General features: G+C 31.8%; 5 non-coding genes across 5 annotated transcripts; all 5 read right to left on the minus strand.

Annotated features, from left to right (window-relative positions):
- Positions 1–5,351: 5,351 nt before the first annotated feature.
- On the minus strand, positions 5,352–5,423 carry TRNAE-UUC. The gene has a single exon. It is a non-coding gene; the product is annotated as a tRNA-Glu (tRNA).
- Positions 5,424–7,829: 2,406 nt separating this feature from the next.
- Positions 7,830–7,901, minus strand: TRNAE-UUC. The gene has a single exon. It is a non-coding gene; the product is annotated as a tRNA-Glu (tRNA).
- A 1,268-nt stretch (positions 7,902–9,169) lies between these two features.
- Positions 9,170–9,241, minus strand: TRNAE-UUC. The gene has a single exon. It is a non-coding gene; the product is annotated as a tRNA-Glu (tRNA).
- Positions 9,242–9,765: 524 nt separating this feature from the next.
- Positions 9,766–9,837, minus strand: TRNAE-UUC. Its single transcript has one exon. It is a non-coding gene; the product is annotated as a tRNA-Glu (tRNA).
- Positions 9,838–10,335: 498 nt separating this feature from the next.
- TRNAE-UUC lies at positions 10,336–10,407 on the minus strand. The gene has a single exon. It is a non-coding gene; the product is annotated as a tRNA-Glu (tRNA).
- Between the last annotated feature and the right edge of the window lie 8,472 nt (positions 10,408–18,879).

Here is an 18,879-nt window from a genome sequence, read left to right on the forward strand (position 1 = left end):
GTTTACGAAGTTTTTTGAAAAATCGTGTTTTATTTTACAGACGGTATCGTTATTAAATACACATTGTACCAAATATTAAACATTAGTAGGTTTAATTACTTAGGCTAAATATATTTCTATTATAATTTATAATTATTTTAAGTAAATCACTCGAATCATAGTAATAAATATAATTACCAATGATATAATGCACATCATCAGTCGATAACGGCGAAATCATTGCACATTTGCACTGGTAAAGGCGTTAAACGTTTGTACAATTTGTTAGGAAAAGGTTTGGACACCTTTATCTACTCAACCCTTTAGGTATAGTAGGTATTATTGTTGCGAATAAAATAATAATTATGGTCATATTTATTTTCAACTTACAGCAGACGAATTATTGTAACGTGGCGTTATGAATAGGCAATTTGGGTACACACAAGTCGTGATGGAGTCTATCAATCTTCTACGCGAGAGGAAACACGTCCCATGCATGGTGGTATTACGAACTCCGAATCTGAGAATAATTTAAATATTAATAATATTTACACTGTTGTACAGATACTATTATAATAATATGCGTGGTAAATACTTAATATTGAAGACCGTCAAAGTGGATTGAATGCACTACTTCCGGATTTTAATTTTCAATGGCCAATGGGGATCAAAATATAATATATTATGTGAATACAACTTTATATAGATGTACACAGGAAATTCCAATTCCCTCCGAACACATTAGTTTCAAATATCCGAACCCGGGGCGTGATGTATGATAAAGCAACGAAATTATGCATTTACCACCAACACGAATACCTATCTCCACTCCTCTTTCAAAAAAGCTGAGCCAATGTTCCAAACAATAACCATATATCACTATACCAGATATACCAGTTCGATTAGTTCGACCAAGACACTACGTTGGTATCACGATCTGTCAAATAATTAACGAATCAAAAATTAACCTAAGTATTAATAACTAATATAACTTATGGTAGTATGTATACTGTAAGGTTCTATCATTGGGTATAATTTATATTATTTTATTTTCTGTCAACTGCCTATACTTTGGTAATAATATAATATATATTACTTGTCCATACTACCTACTAAATTATATTTTCTGGTTTGTGTATAAGCTTTTAATTTTTATCAAAATGTGTTTATTGTGCATTGGACTATATCATGGTAAATATTCCACATAATATATTGTATTCTATGTTAGGAGTTGAGATTATTTTATGTAAGAATTTTTTTTTTTTAAAAGGTTTCTACTTTTCGAGATAATTTAGCTTTTACCTACTATGAAAACAATCGCTCTGCACAGATGCAGTTTATAACAACGCTAACTACGTCAATCGCGCAAACACCATATTATAGGAATTGTTATATTATACAGCAAACCCTCCCCTAATGGATATGTACCTCTAAATAACGGACACTTCCGAATAGCAGACAAAATTTCAGCGACCGAGGGTGTCCGGTATTTAGAGATGTGTGTGCGTGTGCGCACTCGAAGTTATTTGTGCACACGGATATTATATAACACTGATCAGTGTATCAAACAGCTTTTACAATTTATCGAAATTAAACAATGTTTAAATATTTAAATGACTAGGTATAACAATTAGGCTACAACATTATCGCAATACTCTCATTATTATTGGCGAGGACTTTAAACAAATAATCTATAATTAAAAAAATTATATTATTTATAAAAATTACTACCTCGACACGTGTCTAATATAATGTATTATTAATAAGGTATATTAGTTTGTCTTAAAAAAAATTTAAAAAAATAAATAAATTAAATTAATTAAATTAGTTAATTTTGTTCAAAACAAAAAAAAATAAAATCAACTATTAATTTGTGGTAGATATTCCGTTGTCATATAGATGTATTGTAAATGCTAGTAGATAATATACATTATAATGTACACAATGTATCGTTGTCATATATACACAGAATACAAACAAACGTGGGCACCAGTGATAGGAGTTCGAAATTTGGTCTCTGCCGTATAATCTCTCATGTCAATCGACTGCATTACACTGTCGTAATTGGCGACAACATCAGAGGACTAAGTTCTTTGTACGAGTTTTCCAACAAAGAATCGATTGTTTATTTGATTACGATGTTGTTATGCACCGATGATATTGAAAAACAATCATTTTTTTCGAGAGCGGAATCAATGTGCAATGATCAAAAAAAAAAACAAAAAAAAAAAAAGAAGGTGATTAAAAGATTTTTTTTATTTTAAATTAACTGGAAAAACATTTATATTATTACACACACTTTTTAAATATTAGGTATACATTTTACTACCATCAATTTACCTATATTCGTATTAATAAAGTAATAGAAAATAACTAAAATAACACTATCGTATTCTAACTTACACTGATAAACGCACCCAATTAAAATATATCACTTTATTATATTGTTTTGTTCTACAGCGACCGCATCAAGCGATCACTGCTGAAGAACTAACTTTTGTCCATTTCCATTTTTCATAATATATTATTATAGTTTAACTGCTTAACCTAGTTTCTATTTTGCTGCATTTTTTTTCAGTCTACTAAAATAAAGTGATGAAATCTTGTTGTTTCTTACATAAATGTTTTTTTAACTTCTTAGTTGATAGTTTCAATTATAACAATAATGTGTTTATGTATTGCAACATTTAACGACATGTTATATTATGAACTCTGACTTCATGTTTACATTAATATGTATATATTACAAATTACAATATAAATTCTGTATTTATGTTTCATACAATAAAATATTTTTAATTCATTTGGCTCGTTTAACGCTACACACGCATGCGTTGTCTTCGTCTTGAGAATGCATAGCAAGTAGTAAAACGTATACGTTCCGAACAACTCTGTTATATTTGATATTAAAGTTAATTGTCATCATACTATCAAATTTTCAAATAAGAATACCATTATCTAATGAATGTCATAGGTTTTTTCATTTTTGTTATATTTTAATTTTAAAGGAAGTTATGCTCATTTTAAAATTTAAAAACATATATTATTTTACGTTTGTAAGAGGGAGACAACGCATGTGGGTTTGGCGTCCTCAATTAACTGTTATTCGACGAGCATGGTGTCCAAAGAACGCCAAAGCCGGTTCACAGCTGCGTCGTGTGTCGTGTCGTGTCGACGAAATCGTATTGTGATTGGATATTACTTTTTTGGCATCATGTATAATAACCAGGTTGCAACCGAGTATACCAAGAATTTACTACTGCTCAACTTTTAAACCATATTGGTTACCAGTCGTAATCATATAATAACCAAGCTCTTGCACGACACGACACACCACACACGACGTAGCTGTGAATGCGCCGTAACGGTTTTCACAGCCGTGCCTGGCTGTCGCCTGTCTGCTTAATATTACATACCTACTGTTAAAGAAAAAGAAATTTTCATAAATTTAATATTGACTTGGATATTATACTATTATTTGCGTTGTGAATCGCAATAGCTTATTATATGATCATCGATCTGTAACACCAAATGCTGAAACTTCATGGACAAAAGTACAAGACTTGTTTCTTGCAGAATTTCTTGACGATACTAACAATGCGCTACAAAACATGTTATTACAACCGAAAGGCTCGTTAGCCCGTATATTCGATACATTTGAAAACATTTTAAGTTCACGGTGGACATTGAAATTTTATCGTGAACGCGATTTAGAGGCCCAATTGGCAGTCATTATTAGGGACTGGAACCGTACCGAAAAGAACCGGTTTTGGAACCGGAACCCTTAAATACATTTTTTAGGAACCGAAACCGAAACCTATATTTTGTTGTAGAGGTTTTTACGGTTTTTTTCGGTTCCAAAATCCAATAGATATTTTATTTATGGTGTAAGTTGGTAATAACTAATTATTAGTAATAATAAATAATTATAGAATTGTAGACCTATAAAAGTTTATCAATGCTAAGAAATAAAAATATTATTATTACAACAGAATTGTCATAAAAGAAATACCAAAAATCCAAATTCTAATTTCCATGTAATCGATATCAATACCTATTATTATTGAATCACAATTCGCAATAGCTGATGTAGAATTTCTGAAAATAATAGCAATTTGGACGTTTATAAGTGATTCAGAATTCAGAGTAAGTTGTCATATAAATTATAAATTATAATTGTTACCTAACTAGTATGCCTGCATTGATTATATTAAATACCTAAACCTAATGCGGGTATCGTTAACTCTTTTCTCTATACTATGCTCTATATACGGCAATTCTACTAAACTGTTTTTCCGTCTTCATTAGAGCGGTATATATTGTTTAAATTTATATTTTTATGTAGAAGTTATAAATTATTATATCAAACTGAAACATGGGTCACCCAAGTGTGTTAAAAATTCATTATTATTTGTTTTTTTAATAATAATTTTTTATTTATTTATTTAAATTTATTATTTTATAATAATTCATTTTTTTATAATATTACCTAAATTCTGAAATAGTTACATTTAATTACAAATACCTGTCACTAAAAAGAGGTTATTAATATTATGTTCATTTTTTTATATAATACTTTATTGATAAAAAAAAAAAGTCAAATAATAAGGGTTAAAACCGGTATTAACCGAAACCGAAACCGAAATTCGATATTTTTGAAAACCGAAACCAGAACCGAAACCGAAATTTTCAGTTTTTGAGAACCGAAACTTAAACCAAAACCGATAAAATCATAAAGGTTCCAGTCCCTCACTCACTATACAATAAAATTGTAATGTCTCATCACAATAATAAATTATTGAAACTGTAATGGTTTATAATTTTTTGCGAATACCTAATAATATTATGAAGGTTACCGCGGCTTAGAACGTAACTACGTTATATTGTAACCAAGATTTTTATTTTGGAAGGCTTCAATCACGAAATTCGCTTCTATTAAATTTTTTTCGATTTATTTATTAATATTATTATGGCTGCCGTCATGCATACTATATAATATGTCACTGAAAAAGTAAAAAAATATTGTAATTAACATTTGTTTATTAACCGTTTACTATTATATATGGGGGAATAATGGTACAGGCATACGGGGCAGTATAAATTAAAAGTTAATTTATTAATTAAGATAATATAATTTATTATATAGTGTTAATATTATAAAATAGTCAGTATTAGCTATGTTTACAAATTAAAGAGTTTTAGGCTCTAGCCAATATTAAAATGCAACCACCTGTAGACCATGATTGTTGATTTACATAATATTTAATAATTATACCTACTTATTTATTTTTCAACTCCACTGGGAACTAACTCTTACCGTAATTATTATAATAGTAAAACGTAGTAAAAATATGCAAAAATATAAAAATATATTCCGGTACCGGGAATCGAACCCGAGCCTCCTGGGTGAAAGCCAGGTATCCTAGCCACTAGACCATACCGGAGAAGTGGTAAATATTGGTCGACAAAAGCCAAATACATTTAGATATTCGTTTTTTTCCATAAAAAAAGTGTTGACCAACTCGATACTACGAAAAAAATGTCAAGGGTACCCTATAATTGCACAATACTATTTAGGATGATTTTTTCAACGGGAGATTTTATATTTGAGAACGCAAAATTGAAAATTCTAATTATAGATTTCGAGATCGATGAAAACAAAAAAGGTGTTAATATTTTAATAACATTATTATTAAAATAATAATTTTTTAGTAACCAAAAAGTTAGACCGTCTTTGATTCATTTTAGTTTTTTTTTTTATGAATGTATTAAAAAGTGTTTGGTAAAAAGCTTAAAAATGTATTAGGTACAATACCTCATAAGTTGTAATAATTAACTGTAAAAAATATTAATGATACATAGGTACGATTTTTGTTATAAGCATTTAAAATTTAAATTTTGACAAAATTCGGCAACATTACATAAATGTAAAAATCATTTTGTAGTTAAATATTTATAATATGTTTAATTTTTATAGCTAAGGCCAGAGTTGGGCAAAATTTTATCTAGATAATTATTCGAATAAATATGTATTCGAATATAAAAATATTAGAATGATTTTTTTACAATTATTCGATTAATTGTTTATTCAAATATTTTTTTTTATAATTATTTGAATAATTTGCCATCATAACATTATTTGAACAAATTTCAAACATAGTTATAATAGTACTAAATATGTTTTATAACAATACATATACCTAATGGTTATAACTTATAATTCTTCTAGTATGGCTACATATACTTAATATGTACAATAATAGTAATTATTTATCAATATTGAAGACGTTATTATTGTATCTAGTATAACCAAATTTCAGTACTATCTTCTTCTTCTTAACAGTTTAGCGGACCATGTAGGTCCATCGCTGCCACCATTATTTCACTCCACCGGTCATTCGCATCTTCCATTTTTGCGTTATCATGGATCATTTTTAGATCTTTTACTATTACATCCTTCCATCTTGTTCGGGGTCTTCCTACAGGTCTTTTCCCCACAATTCTTCCTTCTGTAACTCGTTTTATAGTTTTCCCCTCTGCCCTCCAAACATGTCCAGCCCATTCTACCCTCTTGTTTCTGCTATACGATAATATATCTTCCATATAAATTCTGTAGGTTATTTCAGTACTATATAGACATATAGTCTCAGCTTTTTTGATGTTAGGTAGAATAACTTAATTTGTCTTCAAATTGATAATAGCAATAACTATTCTGTTTAGATTATTCTAGTTATCAATTGATATATTTGAAGAGAGGGTTTATTTGAAATCTAATTTAAAAATGCAGTAATAACTTATAAGTATTTAAGTTATTTATTAATATTTGAATTATAATTATAATTATAGTTATTTATTATTGTTAAACTTATTTATTGAAATTAAAAATATATATATTTCTTTACTTTCTTCTATAGATCTAAAATTATCTTATATTATATACCTAATATTTTATATTTTTCCGAATAAAATAAAATTTATGATCATGTAACTTAAAATACAATGCAAACTATTATTTATAATATGTACCTATTTAAAATTACCAACGCTATGTTTACCCAAACAAAATGAACGAAAATTATTCGGATAATTTTTTACTGGAATAATAATGCTAGAAAATAATTCGAATAATTTTCAAACATAATTATTCGAATAATTGTGAAAAAGTCATCCGAATAATAATTTATTCGAATAAAATGTTATCTAAATAATCATCTAAATAAAATGTTATTCGAATAGTCTGGCTAAGGCTTGAAAATGTAATACAAGGTTTCTCATACGTAATTCATATATGGTATCTAAAAAATCAATGATAATAGGTACGCATTTAACTACGTTTATTATTACTAATATCAATATTAATATTATAATATAAACTATCCTAGACACCGTCTCCGCTTAGAATCGTTTTTCGTATATAATGATTGGGTATATATAATTCAATTCGAATTTAGCACATTGCACATCCCTTACAGTCCCGGCTTCCCAGGTATTGCGAGTGACCCACTCGATAGTCGAAACCTACTGCAGTTACAGAAGGCAGGCTGTAAATAGCTCTTGCCCACTTATCATAAGTATTGTTTAACATCATTTGAAGTCATTACGACTTGTCATTGTAAGATAAATTAATAATTATTATTTAAAAGTCAGTGGAGGCTATGTCTAAAAATTAAGCAGTTTATTAAAGTATGGCCACTCGTCGTATGTGATTGATTTTTTCGCTGATTTACATAATAAATTACATAGATACATTATTTTTTCAACTGTAGTAGGAACGACCGTGAACTATTATTACCCCATACACCGTAATCATAACTTGTGAGTACAACGGAGTAAAAATATACAAAAATATATTCCGGTACCGGGAATCGAACCCGAGCCTCCTGGGTGAAAGCCAGGTATCCTAGCCACTAGACCATACCGGAGAGATGAAGGGACGTGGTGGACAAAGGTCATATACATTTAAATATTCGTTTTTTATTTCTGTGCAGTGTGTCCATAAAAAAGTCTTGACCAAGTACATGTTACGAAATGTACTTAACCTTCTACACAATACTATAATATAAGATGAATTTCATAACGCGATGCGTTATATTTCGAAACTATACAATTTTTTTAACATAATTTTAAGTTATTACGCCATATTATTGTAAAGTACCTACAATATTTAAAAGTCAGTGGAAGCTGTGTCTAAAAATTAAGGAATACCTGTAAAACATGTTTTAAAATACACCCACCTGTTGTACCTACCTGTTGTAACTACATCTGTACCTATATTTGGGAACAAATGAAGTTTAGTTCCCACGCGATTTTTTCGATTATTTTTTTCCCAAAATGTGTGTTTTAAAGCACCGAATACAAAAGTCTAATTCAAAAATTCTCGCATTTTCTTACTTAAAAAGTTATATCAAAAAAACTATAAAACAGTTAATTTTTCAAAAATACGTGATATCCTCGATAAAAACATCGAAAAAACTTTTTGATTTTCTTTAAAATTATATGTTTTTTATGATAGATGGAAATATGCAAATAGATTTTAACTATCGTATTTGCTGTTTAAAAACTCGTAAATTAAAACCAAAATTTACACAGTAGGTATCACAGCTTGATATCCACAATACCTATATACATCGGCAGTGACTATGCGTGTATCGGCACTCGTCGCTACGCTCCTCGGCGCCGTCGCTTCGCTCCGCAAATCGAAAATATACCTCGACTTGTTATGCAAAACCACCGCAGGTAGAACACATTGGTCACATATATATCTACATTTTTCATCAAAACTACTTTAGATAATATTTTAACAAGACGTCAAGATAAAATAATATAATTAATAAAAGGCGACAATCCAATATACGAAAACGTAGGAAATCAAAGTGCATGCGTAAATGCGTAAAATTGTAAACTGTGGTAAGATATAATTTCCAAAATAATAATTTGCGAGAATTTTTGAATTAGGCTTTTGTATTCAGTGCTTTAAACTCACATTTTGGGGGGAAAAAATCGAAAATATCGTGTGGGAACTAAACTGCATTTATGTTGGTTAAATGTTGGTTGATTCATACATTTTATAGTTAACTAATTTTTTTTCAAATACTGTAGAAATGACCGCGAAGGCGTGAACTTTTATTATTTTGCCTATAACAAAAATATAGTTTGTGAGTTCAACGCAGTAAAAATACATAAAAGAATATTCCGGTACCGGGAATCGAACCCGAGCCTCCTGGGTGAAAGCCAGGTATCCTAGCCACTAGACCATACCGGAGAGGTGAAATTCATTAGTCGACAAAAGCGAAATACATTTGAATATTCATTTTTTATTTTATTGTCCGTCCATAAAAAGGTCTTGACCAAGTGGATGTTACGAAATGTACATACCCTAGTACTCTACTACACAATACTATAATACAAGATAAATTTCATAACGCGATGCACTATTTTTCGAAACTATACAATTTTTTTAACATAATTTTAAATTATTACACCATATTATTGTAAGGTACCTACAAAATTTAAAAGTCAGTGGAAGCTGTGTCTAAAAATTAAGGAATATCTGTAAAATATGTTTTAAAATACACCCACCTGTTGTACCCACCTGTTGTACCCACCTGTTGTACCTATATCATGTATAAAGTAGTATATAGTAGTTTGTTGATTCATACATTTAATAATTACTTATCTCATTTTTTTTTCAACTAAAGTAGAAACAACCGTGAACTATTTTATTACTTTGCCTTTAACACAATCATAGTTTGTGAGTTCAATGGAGTAAAAATATACAAAAGAGTATTCCGGTACCGGGAATCGAACCCGAGCCTCCTGGGTGAAAGCCAGGTATCCTAGCCACTAGACCATACCGGAGAAGTGAAGGCTTTTATTTGACAAAAGCCAAATACATTTGACTATTAATTTTTTTATGGACGTGTGTCAATAAAAAAACCGCATTGACCGACTCGATGCTACGAGTAAAAATTATGTCAAGAACTAAACAGTACAGTACTATAATATACCTACAGGGTAAATTTTCGTGAAACACAAAATTTCAAACCTATCTAAACGTTTTTAAAAATATTTCTTAACTTTGTTGTCATTACGTATCATTCCATTGTCAGGTAAATTATTAAAAATCCTGCGGAGGCTATATATAAAGATTAAGGATTATCGAACTTTATTTATAATACCACCTGTTGTATAACATGATTGTTATGATTCATAGATTTAATAATTTTCTATATTTATTTTGCAACCACACTCCGAAGCAGGAACGACTGTGACCTATTATTACCTCATATTGTGGTAATTATATTATATAGTTTTTGTGTTCAACCGAGAAAAATTATACAAAAATTCAAAAATGTATTCCGGTACCGGGAATCGAACCCGAGCCTCCTGGGTGAAAGCCAGGTATCCTAGCCACTAGACCATACCGGAGTGTTGTAATCTTGATCTCGACAAAAGCCAAATACATTTGAATATTAGTTTTTTATCGCAACTAATGCATCCATATAAATGTCTTGTCCAACTCGATTATTCTACGATTAAAATATAATGTCAAGGAGTATCAAAATATAGAACTATTATAGAGGATGAATTGTCTAACGTCAGATGCTCGGTAGGTATTTTAAAAACTAAAATGTTTTTAAATTATTTAAAACAAATTTGAAATTTTTATGTTAGGTCATACAAGCTCATAATGCCATGTCGCATTCCATAATTTAAAATTCAGCCTATATGTCTCAAAACTAAGGATTATCGAGAGATTATTCAAACCCACCCATTTTGTGTTGTATACCTACATATTAAGTATAGATACAAAACACAGTCGTCGTAAGATATTATCTTGGCACCATCTGTTTTTTTAGTAAATGTTCCCAAACTGTTATTGCCCCCACACTACCACCGCGTGACCTATCAACGTCGTGCCGCCATCTGGCGTGGCGTACTATCACATGACATTATTAACAAAAACTCAATGATAAACCAAAAGTCGACCGGAAATAAATGTGTTACAAAAACGTTGTATATTATAGTCTTAGTAAATAGCGTACCTATAGTATGTTGAGAACCACTGCTTTGGCTATATCGCGCTGTGCCAAGATATATTCTAACAACGAACCATGCATAGCTATATTTCGGTCACATTGAACAATTACACAAATATAATTTTTTAATTTTTAAATATTTTTGGGTTGAGGCGATCGACAACTCAGGTCATTAGCCTGTGGAACTGTGTGGTAGGGTACTGTAGGTTTTGAACACGTGTGTGTTTGTTTTGGCAGATTTTTTAGTGGGCACTTGTAGGTATTTGCCATGCCCGGGTGGGGGATGACGGCCCTCTCACCAGACACCGTGACTGCCCGAAGAAAAATGCCGCACGTGGCCGAGTTCGAACCGGCGACGGTGCGCGTCACAACCGACGCCTTAGTCTGCTCGGCCACTTCGTCCCACAAATATTATTGTAACGTTCAATAGCTCTAATAACTCTAACTTCTATATACTGTAATAACTCAAAAATGGGGGAATGTTGTATAAGATAATAACATAAATATAAATAAGACGCCTGTCAATAGTTATATTAGAATTACCTGATTTAAGCCATTACCTTCCTCCTGATCGAGAGCCCTGTCGGAGGGCTCTCGAGGTCGTGATTCGAGAATATGATCAAATACACCGTACAGCAAGGTTGTAAGCAAATGATTTTACTGCGTGATACCAGCGATCAACACAAATTATTGTACCAAAAGCCTTACCTGACTCGCAGCCGTCTGGTGCTCATGCACTCGAGAGGGGTTGTTGACGAGACGACTGGTGCTCGTGCACTCGGTGGCTGGTGCTCATGCACTACTGAGAGGTATGATATACGGCTATGCTGACCAGAGAGTGTTAGGCGGCTTTTTCAAAGGGTTATCTCGAGCCTCGAAACTAGGTCGTCCTTCGGCTGTAGATACCCCCTTTACCCTTCCTTTTATATAAGAAAGTAACACTCTTTGCTCTTACCATTATAAATGTGCTACGCTCGTCTCTTTTTGTTATTGATAATTTATTGTTTTATAACATGTGACCGATTTCTACGTGTGACAGTCTGGCTGTTATTTATTATTTGAAAGCATTTTTTGTACAATGATCTGTGAGCATATCATTACAATACTTTTTAATAATACTATTATGTTCGTCGTGTTGCAAATATATATTTCGACTTACCAGTTACCCATCGCCCACCTGAAAGTGTGTTTCACATGGGATAATCCCCATAAATCAAAATCGTGAACAATATATATCAATAATGCATACTTTTATTTTTTTTAGAAAACCAAGGTTTCAAAGCAATACTCAACAGAGTCATCGAGGTTGATCTGTTTCGACCAGTCGCCGATCAGACCGACAGGGATGAGATTTATCGTCATCACCATTATGTCCACTACATTTTTAATCCAAGTACCTACATAGTCATATTTAAACATTTAGTGCCCTAGCCTTCGTATGATTTTGTTTATGCACAACACAACTCATGTGTAAAATATATGAATATAGTAATTTTCGTTCATTATCTATAGTGAAATTGTGATATACATTTTAATTATTTTATCGGGAAATTCATCTCTAGGCAATGCGAAAAAAAACTACTAAAACTTACACATGCACAGTATATATGTATTATATACACATGTGAAAGCTATAACTTCTTTGTAATAATTTTCGGATAAAGTATGGATACTTGTTACCGCGCAAGGTTCACATCACACAGACATAAAATTAAATTCTGTAAAGTAAGTATCGACGTAATTATGTTAAACTATAACATGTAAATATGTTGTATTGTTGTTATTATAATGTTATATTTTGTGAGTGTGACCGAAGTGGTAAAGTAATAACATTTAACAGTCCAATATTATAATCTATAAACACATTGGCCATTAGCTGAACAGTTGATATATAATCTAATATATAAAATGCAGGTAAGTGGATGTCGCTCTGCTGTACAGTAGGTTACAAGTGTGTCAATGTATAAGGATTGTATTAAACTTGAATTTAATGATATAATATCATTGTATAAGAAAAACAATTCTGAGCGGAGACGGTTTGTCAGTCTGGATATTTTATATTGTTATTATTTATTATATCTTGTAAGTTGAATTAATCTTTATATATATAATTCTACTGTACTTGTATTTGTAAGCGAACTCCTCCTAGACGGCTGGACCGATTTTGATGACATTTTTTGTATGCGTTTGGGTGACGCCCCGGATTGTTTAGATTCACAAATCATCCCCCTAGGTCCAACCACAGGATGTGCTCAAACGGAGATTTAGAAATTTACGGTGGAAATTGTTGTTTATAAATGGTTGCCATGGGTTTTAAAACTATTATAATAATAATTATTATTGGTTGCCATGAAATCAGTGTATTCATTCAATGCATTTAATTTTTTTGTATGCTGTATTTTGATATTATATGTATCGCAATTACGTAAATATTGAGCGTATTATACTCACATATAAGTTACGTACATAAAATAATGCCACGTCTTCGTGAGCGAGGAGGAAATATTGGTTGACAGACTCGGCATTCACAATTATTCCAGCCTAAACGGCTGGAGTTCAGTGACATACTTGGTATAACTTTGATACTTTAGAGTTTAGACTTTAATTATAAAGTTACGTACAAACAGCACAGGGTCCGCGATCTACCGTAGGTAGATTGCCTACCTGATAATATACTGCTGCGAATCAGAATTATTATTCCAGGCAACAGAAAAGTTAAGATACTTTTTGAACACCATACACCGAATATTAAAAACGAATTGAACAAAGTTTGAGTCATATACTCATATGGAGTTGGTAAATTTAACGGGAAACGAAGTGCACGGGATCGACTAGTATTATTATAATATTATAATTTTTTATTCGTTTCTACGGTGATAATTGATAAACAAAGCGTTAGAAATTAAAATCTCATTTTTAGTGGTTTTTCGTAATTTGTAGTGGTTTTTCCCGTTGCATTAAATAACTATTGAGAAAATCGAAAAATGACCACTCTAAAGTACCATCTTGATCCCATTTTCTAAACGATAGATACTATATGTTGAAGTCGAAGCACTTCTTCTGGTAGAAATTTTATACAAAAATTCAAAAATGTATTTTTATTGTAATTTTTTTTTTTTACGCTAAAAATAGGATTTTAATTTCTAACGCTTTGTTTATCACCATAGAAACGAATAAAAAATTATAATATTATAATATTTATTCAACTTACATGATAAAATAAATAATAACAATATAAAATATCCAGACTGACAAACCGTCTCCGCTCAGAATCGTTTTTCTTATAAGTACAAAGATATTTTATCATTGAATTCAAGTCTAATACAATCCATTATACAATGACCCACTTGTAATCTACTGTACAGCAGAGCGACATCCACTTACCTGCTTTTTTTTTAGTTTATATTTTGTCGGTTTCGGTTTGTATGCCTTCTGATTTGTCGATGAAGGAATTTCATTTATTGTGTTAAAAAAATAATCAGGGCCGAGTTTACAGTCAAAATGTTCATTACCTACCTGAAATGTACGGGCTGAGCTTACTACAAAACTATTACATCACACTATACTCAATATTTTTTCTTTACAAAAAAAATCTATGAATCATAAATATGTTTTTGTTAATAAGTAATCGTGACAACAACAACTTTACGAAAAATCAGTCAGAAACATTTTATCGTGTATCCAGAATTCTAGACTAAAAATATAATATAATCGTGAGCCAATTAGTTGACATTTTCCCTGTAAATAAGAACCAGTATGATAATATAATATTATATTCCTAATACCTATATAGATATTAAGCAGTAGGCACTATAATACTGTCTTAAATGAACCCATGTAGAAAGGGGACTTTGTACTCGATATATTATTATTATTATATTATAATATACGCTCCCGTATTTGTCAAATTAATTTAGTAAAAAAATAAAAAGCACTATAAGTTTGATGTACACATTTCAAAGTGTATTCCTATAATAGTATACTTATCATTGTTTTTAGACATTTTCTCAGTCCATCTGGAGCGCCATATACGAACCGGCACTATTGGCTTTTCCAGACTGGACAAGCCGATCACTGTCCTTATTGCCTGTATGGGGAAATGTGATGACTGCTGTACTAGTGTTACCAGTGTGTCTAATGGTCGATAAATACGGTACACACAGCAAATTTCCCATAATATGACCTTGTCCGTCTGGACGTTTATGTATACCTACCAGTTTATACAGGGTGATTTATCAAGCATGCTCGATATCATTTTTTTCATTTAATAATGCATTTATTCAAATAATGATTTTTGTAATTCTTAAATATACTTGTCTTAAACATGATATTTTCAAGTTCTTGACATTTCACACTACAAAAGGTGCAGTATGAAGTGTTCGGTGTTTTCCTGCAGCGAAAAAACCGCTGTTTTTCAAACGAGAACCCCCTTTTGTACCTACTTTAATTTATTTAGTGGATAATTTTTTCGAAGATTTTGACGGATTATTAATTCAAAATTTGAATGAGAAGATTCTTAGTTATTAAAATGTTCATACTAAGGATATCATTCCTAAAAAATGGTTTAAAAAAATTATTAAATGGATGTAATATCTACATATTGGATCTAGTATTTGGGTATTATACATGAACCATTTTTACAAATTATAAAATATGACGATGGATCAATATTAATTACTAAAAAGTCCAAATCACCGTGGCCCCCAAATCTGCTAAGCCCATATAATATTACTATAGATCTATTAAGCTATCCTTTGTACACAAGGTTGTAAATCACTCAAAACTTCTGGTTAAAAATTTTATTACGTCAACATTTGCATAAAAATTATCTACTAAATAATTTACATTAGAAAATATGGTTTCTCAATTGAAAAATAGATGTTTGTTATTCCATAAACTCACAAAACACGCCTTAAGTAGTTCAAAAAAATGTCGAGAATTTAAAAATATGGTATAAGAATCTATTTAAAAATTCCAAAAATCAACGTTTAAATTATTGCATTTCTAAAGAAAAATATAAAGGGGATGGAGCATGCGAATCATCCTGTATATTACCAAAATTATTATATAATGTAAGAACCTATTTACTATACCGCCACAGGATTAAAAGTGATTCTGTCATGTTCATGCTGTTTTTTCACGTTGGGCACGGCTGTTCGATGTATGCCAATCATGTATTCTTGTACGCTGTAAGTGTGTATGTTTTCCAAAAAATTGAAATAAGTATTAAGTAAGTTGGACCACGTTAATCGGTTCAACCACTCCAGACGTGACAGACGATTAATGAATAGTTTAATCATAATATACTTAGCCACTTAGGTATACATTTCGTTCGCAGGTGTTTGCACTTGTCGGCCGTGTGTCTATCCGTGGGCAGCGTGGTAACGGCGCCTCTTATAGTGACCATGTCGGCGCAGTGGTTCCCGAAGGACGAGAGAAACATGGCTTCCGGTCAGTGTGCCGCGTGGATATAATTGTATAGTTAAAGTTAAGTCGATTCACATTTAAAGGTGTATGCTCGGCCGTGAGTATGTTGGGATCGGCGGCCACGTACATTATTGGCCCCATGATGGTGTCCTCGGTGTCTGATGGACCATCTAGCCGGTTTGTCATAAGGATTCAGATCATGCACATGATGTACACGTGTACGGAGACTTTAACGCTTTGCGCATCCCTACAGCTAAACCATATATTATATGACACCACACCGGTCATACCATAATATGTGAATATAATAATATACTTACAGGTCTGGGCCTGAACGCGTTCGTCACGTTTATGGTTTGTCTATTATTCCCGAGACACACTATGCCGCTGAACTGCAGAGAGACCATACAGTCGACGGAGTCACACCAGAGCACCTGCAAACTGGTTCGCTCGCTCAAAACGCTCGTTATGTACGTGTCCTCCCTTCGCTATATAATATGATCGAGGATCTTAATTTTTTTCTACGTTGTTTTCAGGAATCTCAAAATGTGGTGTCTGGTGTTGGCGCTCACGCTGTCTAACACGATGTCGGTTCCGTGGTGGGCGCTGATACCGTCGACTTTTTCCAAAATCAACGTGTCATCGGTAAATTCTGCCGTCGACGACAATTCGTTCCTTTTTTAAGGTCCACGTACAATAATGTGTGTGTGTGTGTGTGTGTGTTTGTTTTTATTTTCCAAGGAAGTCACTACACAATGCTGTTTTTTCATGATCGTTCACACCTTTGGCCTGAGTTTGACGATCAGCAGTTTCGCGCACCGCGCCCCCCGCTACACCAAGGTATTAATTACGATCAGTCGTTGCGTGTCGCTGATCTTCCTCCTGTGGTTAATGCTCATGATGAACTTCAACGCTAAACTCACGACCAGTACGCGTTCGAAAGCACAACCCCTTCCCCACATTAAACGACATTAATTTACTTATCAATATTATAATAAACAACATTTACGCACGTTTTCAGCTAGATTGTTTTGCGCTGTCCTGGTGGCGTTCCCGTACAGCTTTTGCACCCAGTCGCTCCTGTACGAAATGGGCGTTGAATTTATGTGTCGGTTGCCCGGGAGTTTCGTTGCGGGCTACATGACGGTGTTGAACAATTTGTTTGTTGATGTCATTTACGTGGTGTTGTATTTCTTCCCACGTTTCGGTAATACTAACATAATCGATTTCATGAAATATTCCGCTGAGCGTTACCTACACTGGATAAATACTGTTATGATGTATATATTGTACCTATAGCTTAAAGTTTTAACCACTAACACACGTGTCGTATTAAAAAGTTTACGTACAAAGGTATCGTTCGTGGAAATATCATTAAAACTTTTTATACATGATTTCGTTTTCCAGTGTTCCAATTATTTTTGTAGAGTGTTACATTTTATGTTTTTATTTTTCAGACGAATACTGGCTGAACATTGGTATATTCGTTTTCTCGGCCTTGAGCATATTATTTCTATATCTCGCCGTGGATGTAACTAGAGAAAGAAAACAATTCAATCAGCATATATTAAATTATTCCGATTTTGTAGGTACGTATCTATTACGTTGATAATACACGTGTAATACTTACTTTTAATTTTTACTATTATAAATATTGCGTTTCGTAATAAAAAATTGAAAAGTGCAGCTAAACTGCGCATGTATCCTGCAAAAAGTGTCGTAGCTGGTACAATATATATTGTAATACTACTCACACACTCTAATTATAATTTAATTGATTATAGTATTTAATAGTATGTATTTTGGTGTATTACAGCCACGCTTGATGTCTCAAAAACCATCCTAACCACATCCTAACCAAAACAACCGACATTTAATAATTAATACTACTGTGATACATAATAATAAGCAATAAATCATTCCAGAAAGTAGTTCCAAGCTGGTAACTACGTGGGAAATCGACAAAATATTTCTATACCGTGTTTATTTGAAGATAATATTTTTTTGAAAATTTTGTTTTATTAAGTTAATTTACTTCGTGATAAATAAATGTTCATTGTTCAATTAACCACTTTATGAGTCTGATACATTCTTACAAAAATATACAATCCTTTCGAACCTCTCAATCGCGGCATTTTATCTTCTATAATCTATATTTTAGTATTTTATCTTACAATAAAGAGTTTTTCGTAAAGAATGGCCTGGTTTCAATAAATCATAACTCCACGAATTTTTGTCGTAGCGCTATCTACTTGCAGTTTTCAAATCAACCAGACGAGTTACTATAGTATTTCACTTCTACCTAAAATCATCTCGAAGATTTGAGATAAAGAATCTAAAGGGTTATGGATTTAGTGACACCCGATATGTTAGCCTGCATGGTTTGTTATGAGCTTGGTTTAGTAATTAAATATAATATTGTTTTGAAACCAGG

The sequence above is a fragment of the Acyrthosiphon pisum genome, chromosome A1 (assembly GCF_005508785.2).
Source record: "Acyrthosiphon pisum isolate AL4f chromosome A1, pea_aphid_22Mar2018_4r6ur, whole genome shotgun sequence".
NCBI lineage: Eukaryota > Metazoa > Arthropoda > Insecta > Hemiptera > Aphididae > Acyrthosiphon > Acyrthosiphon pisum.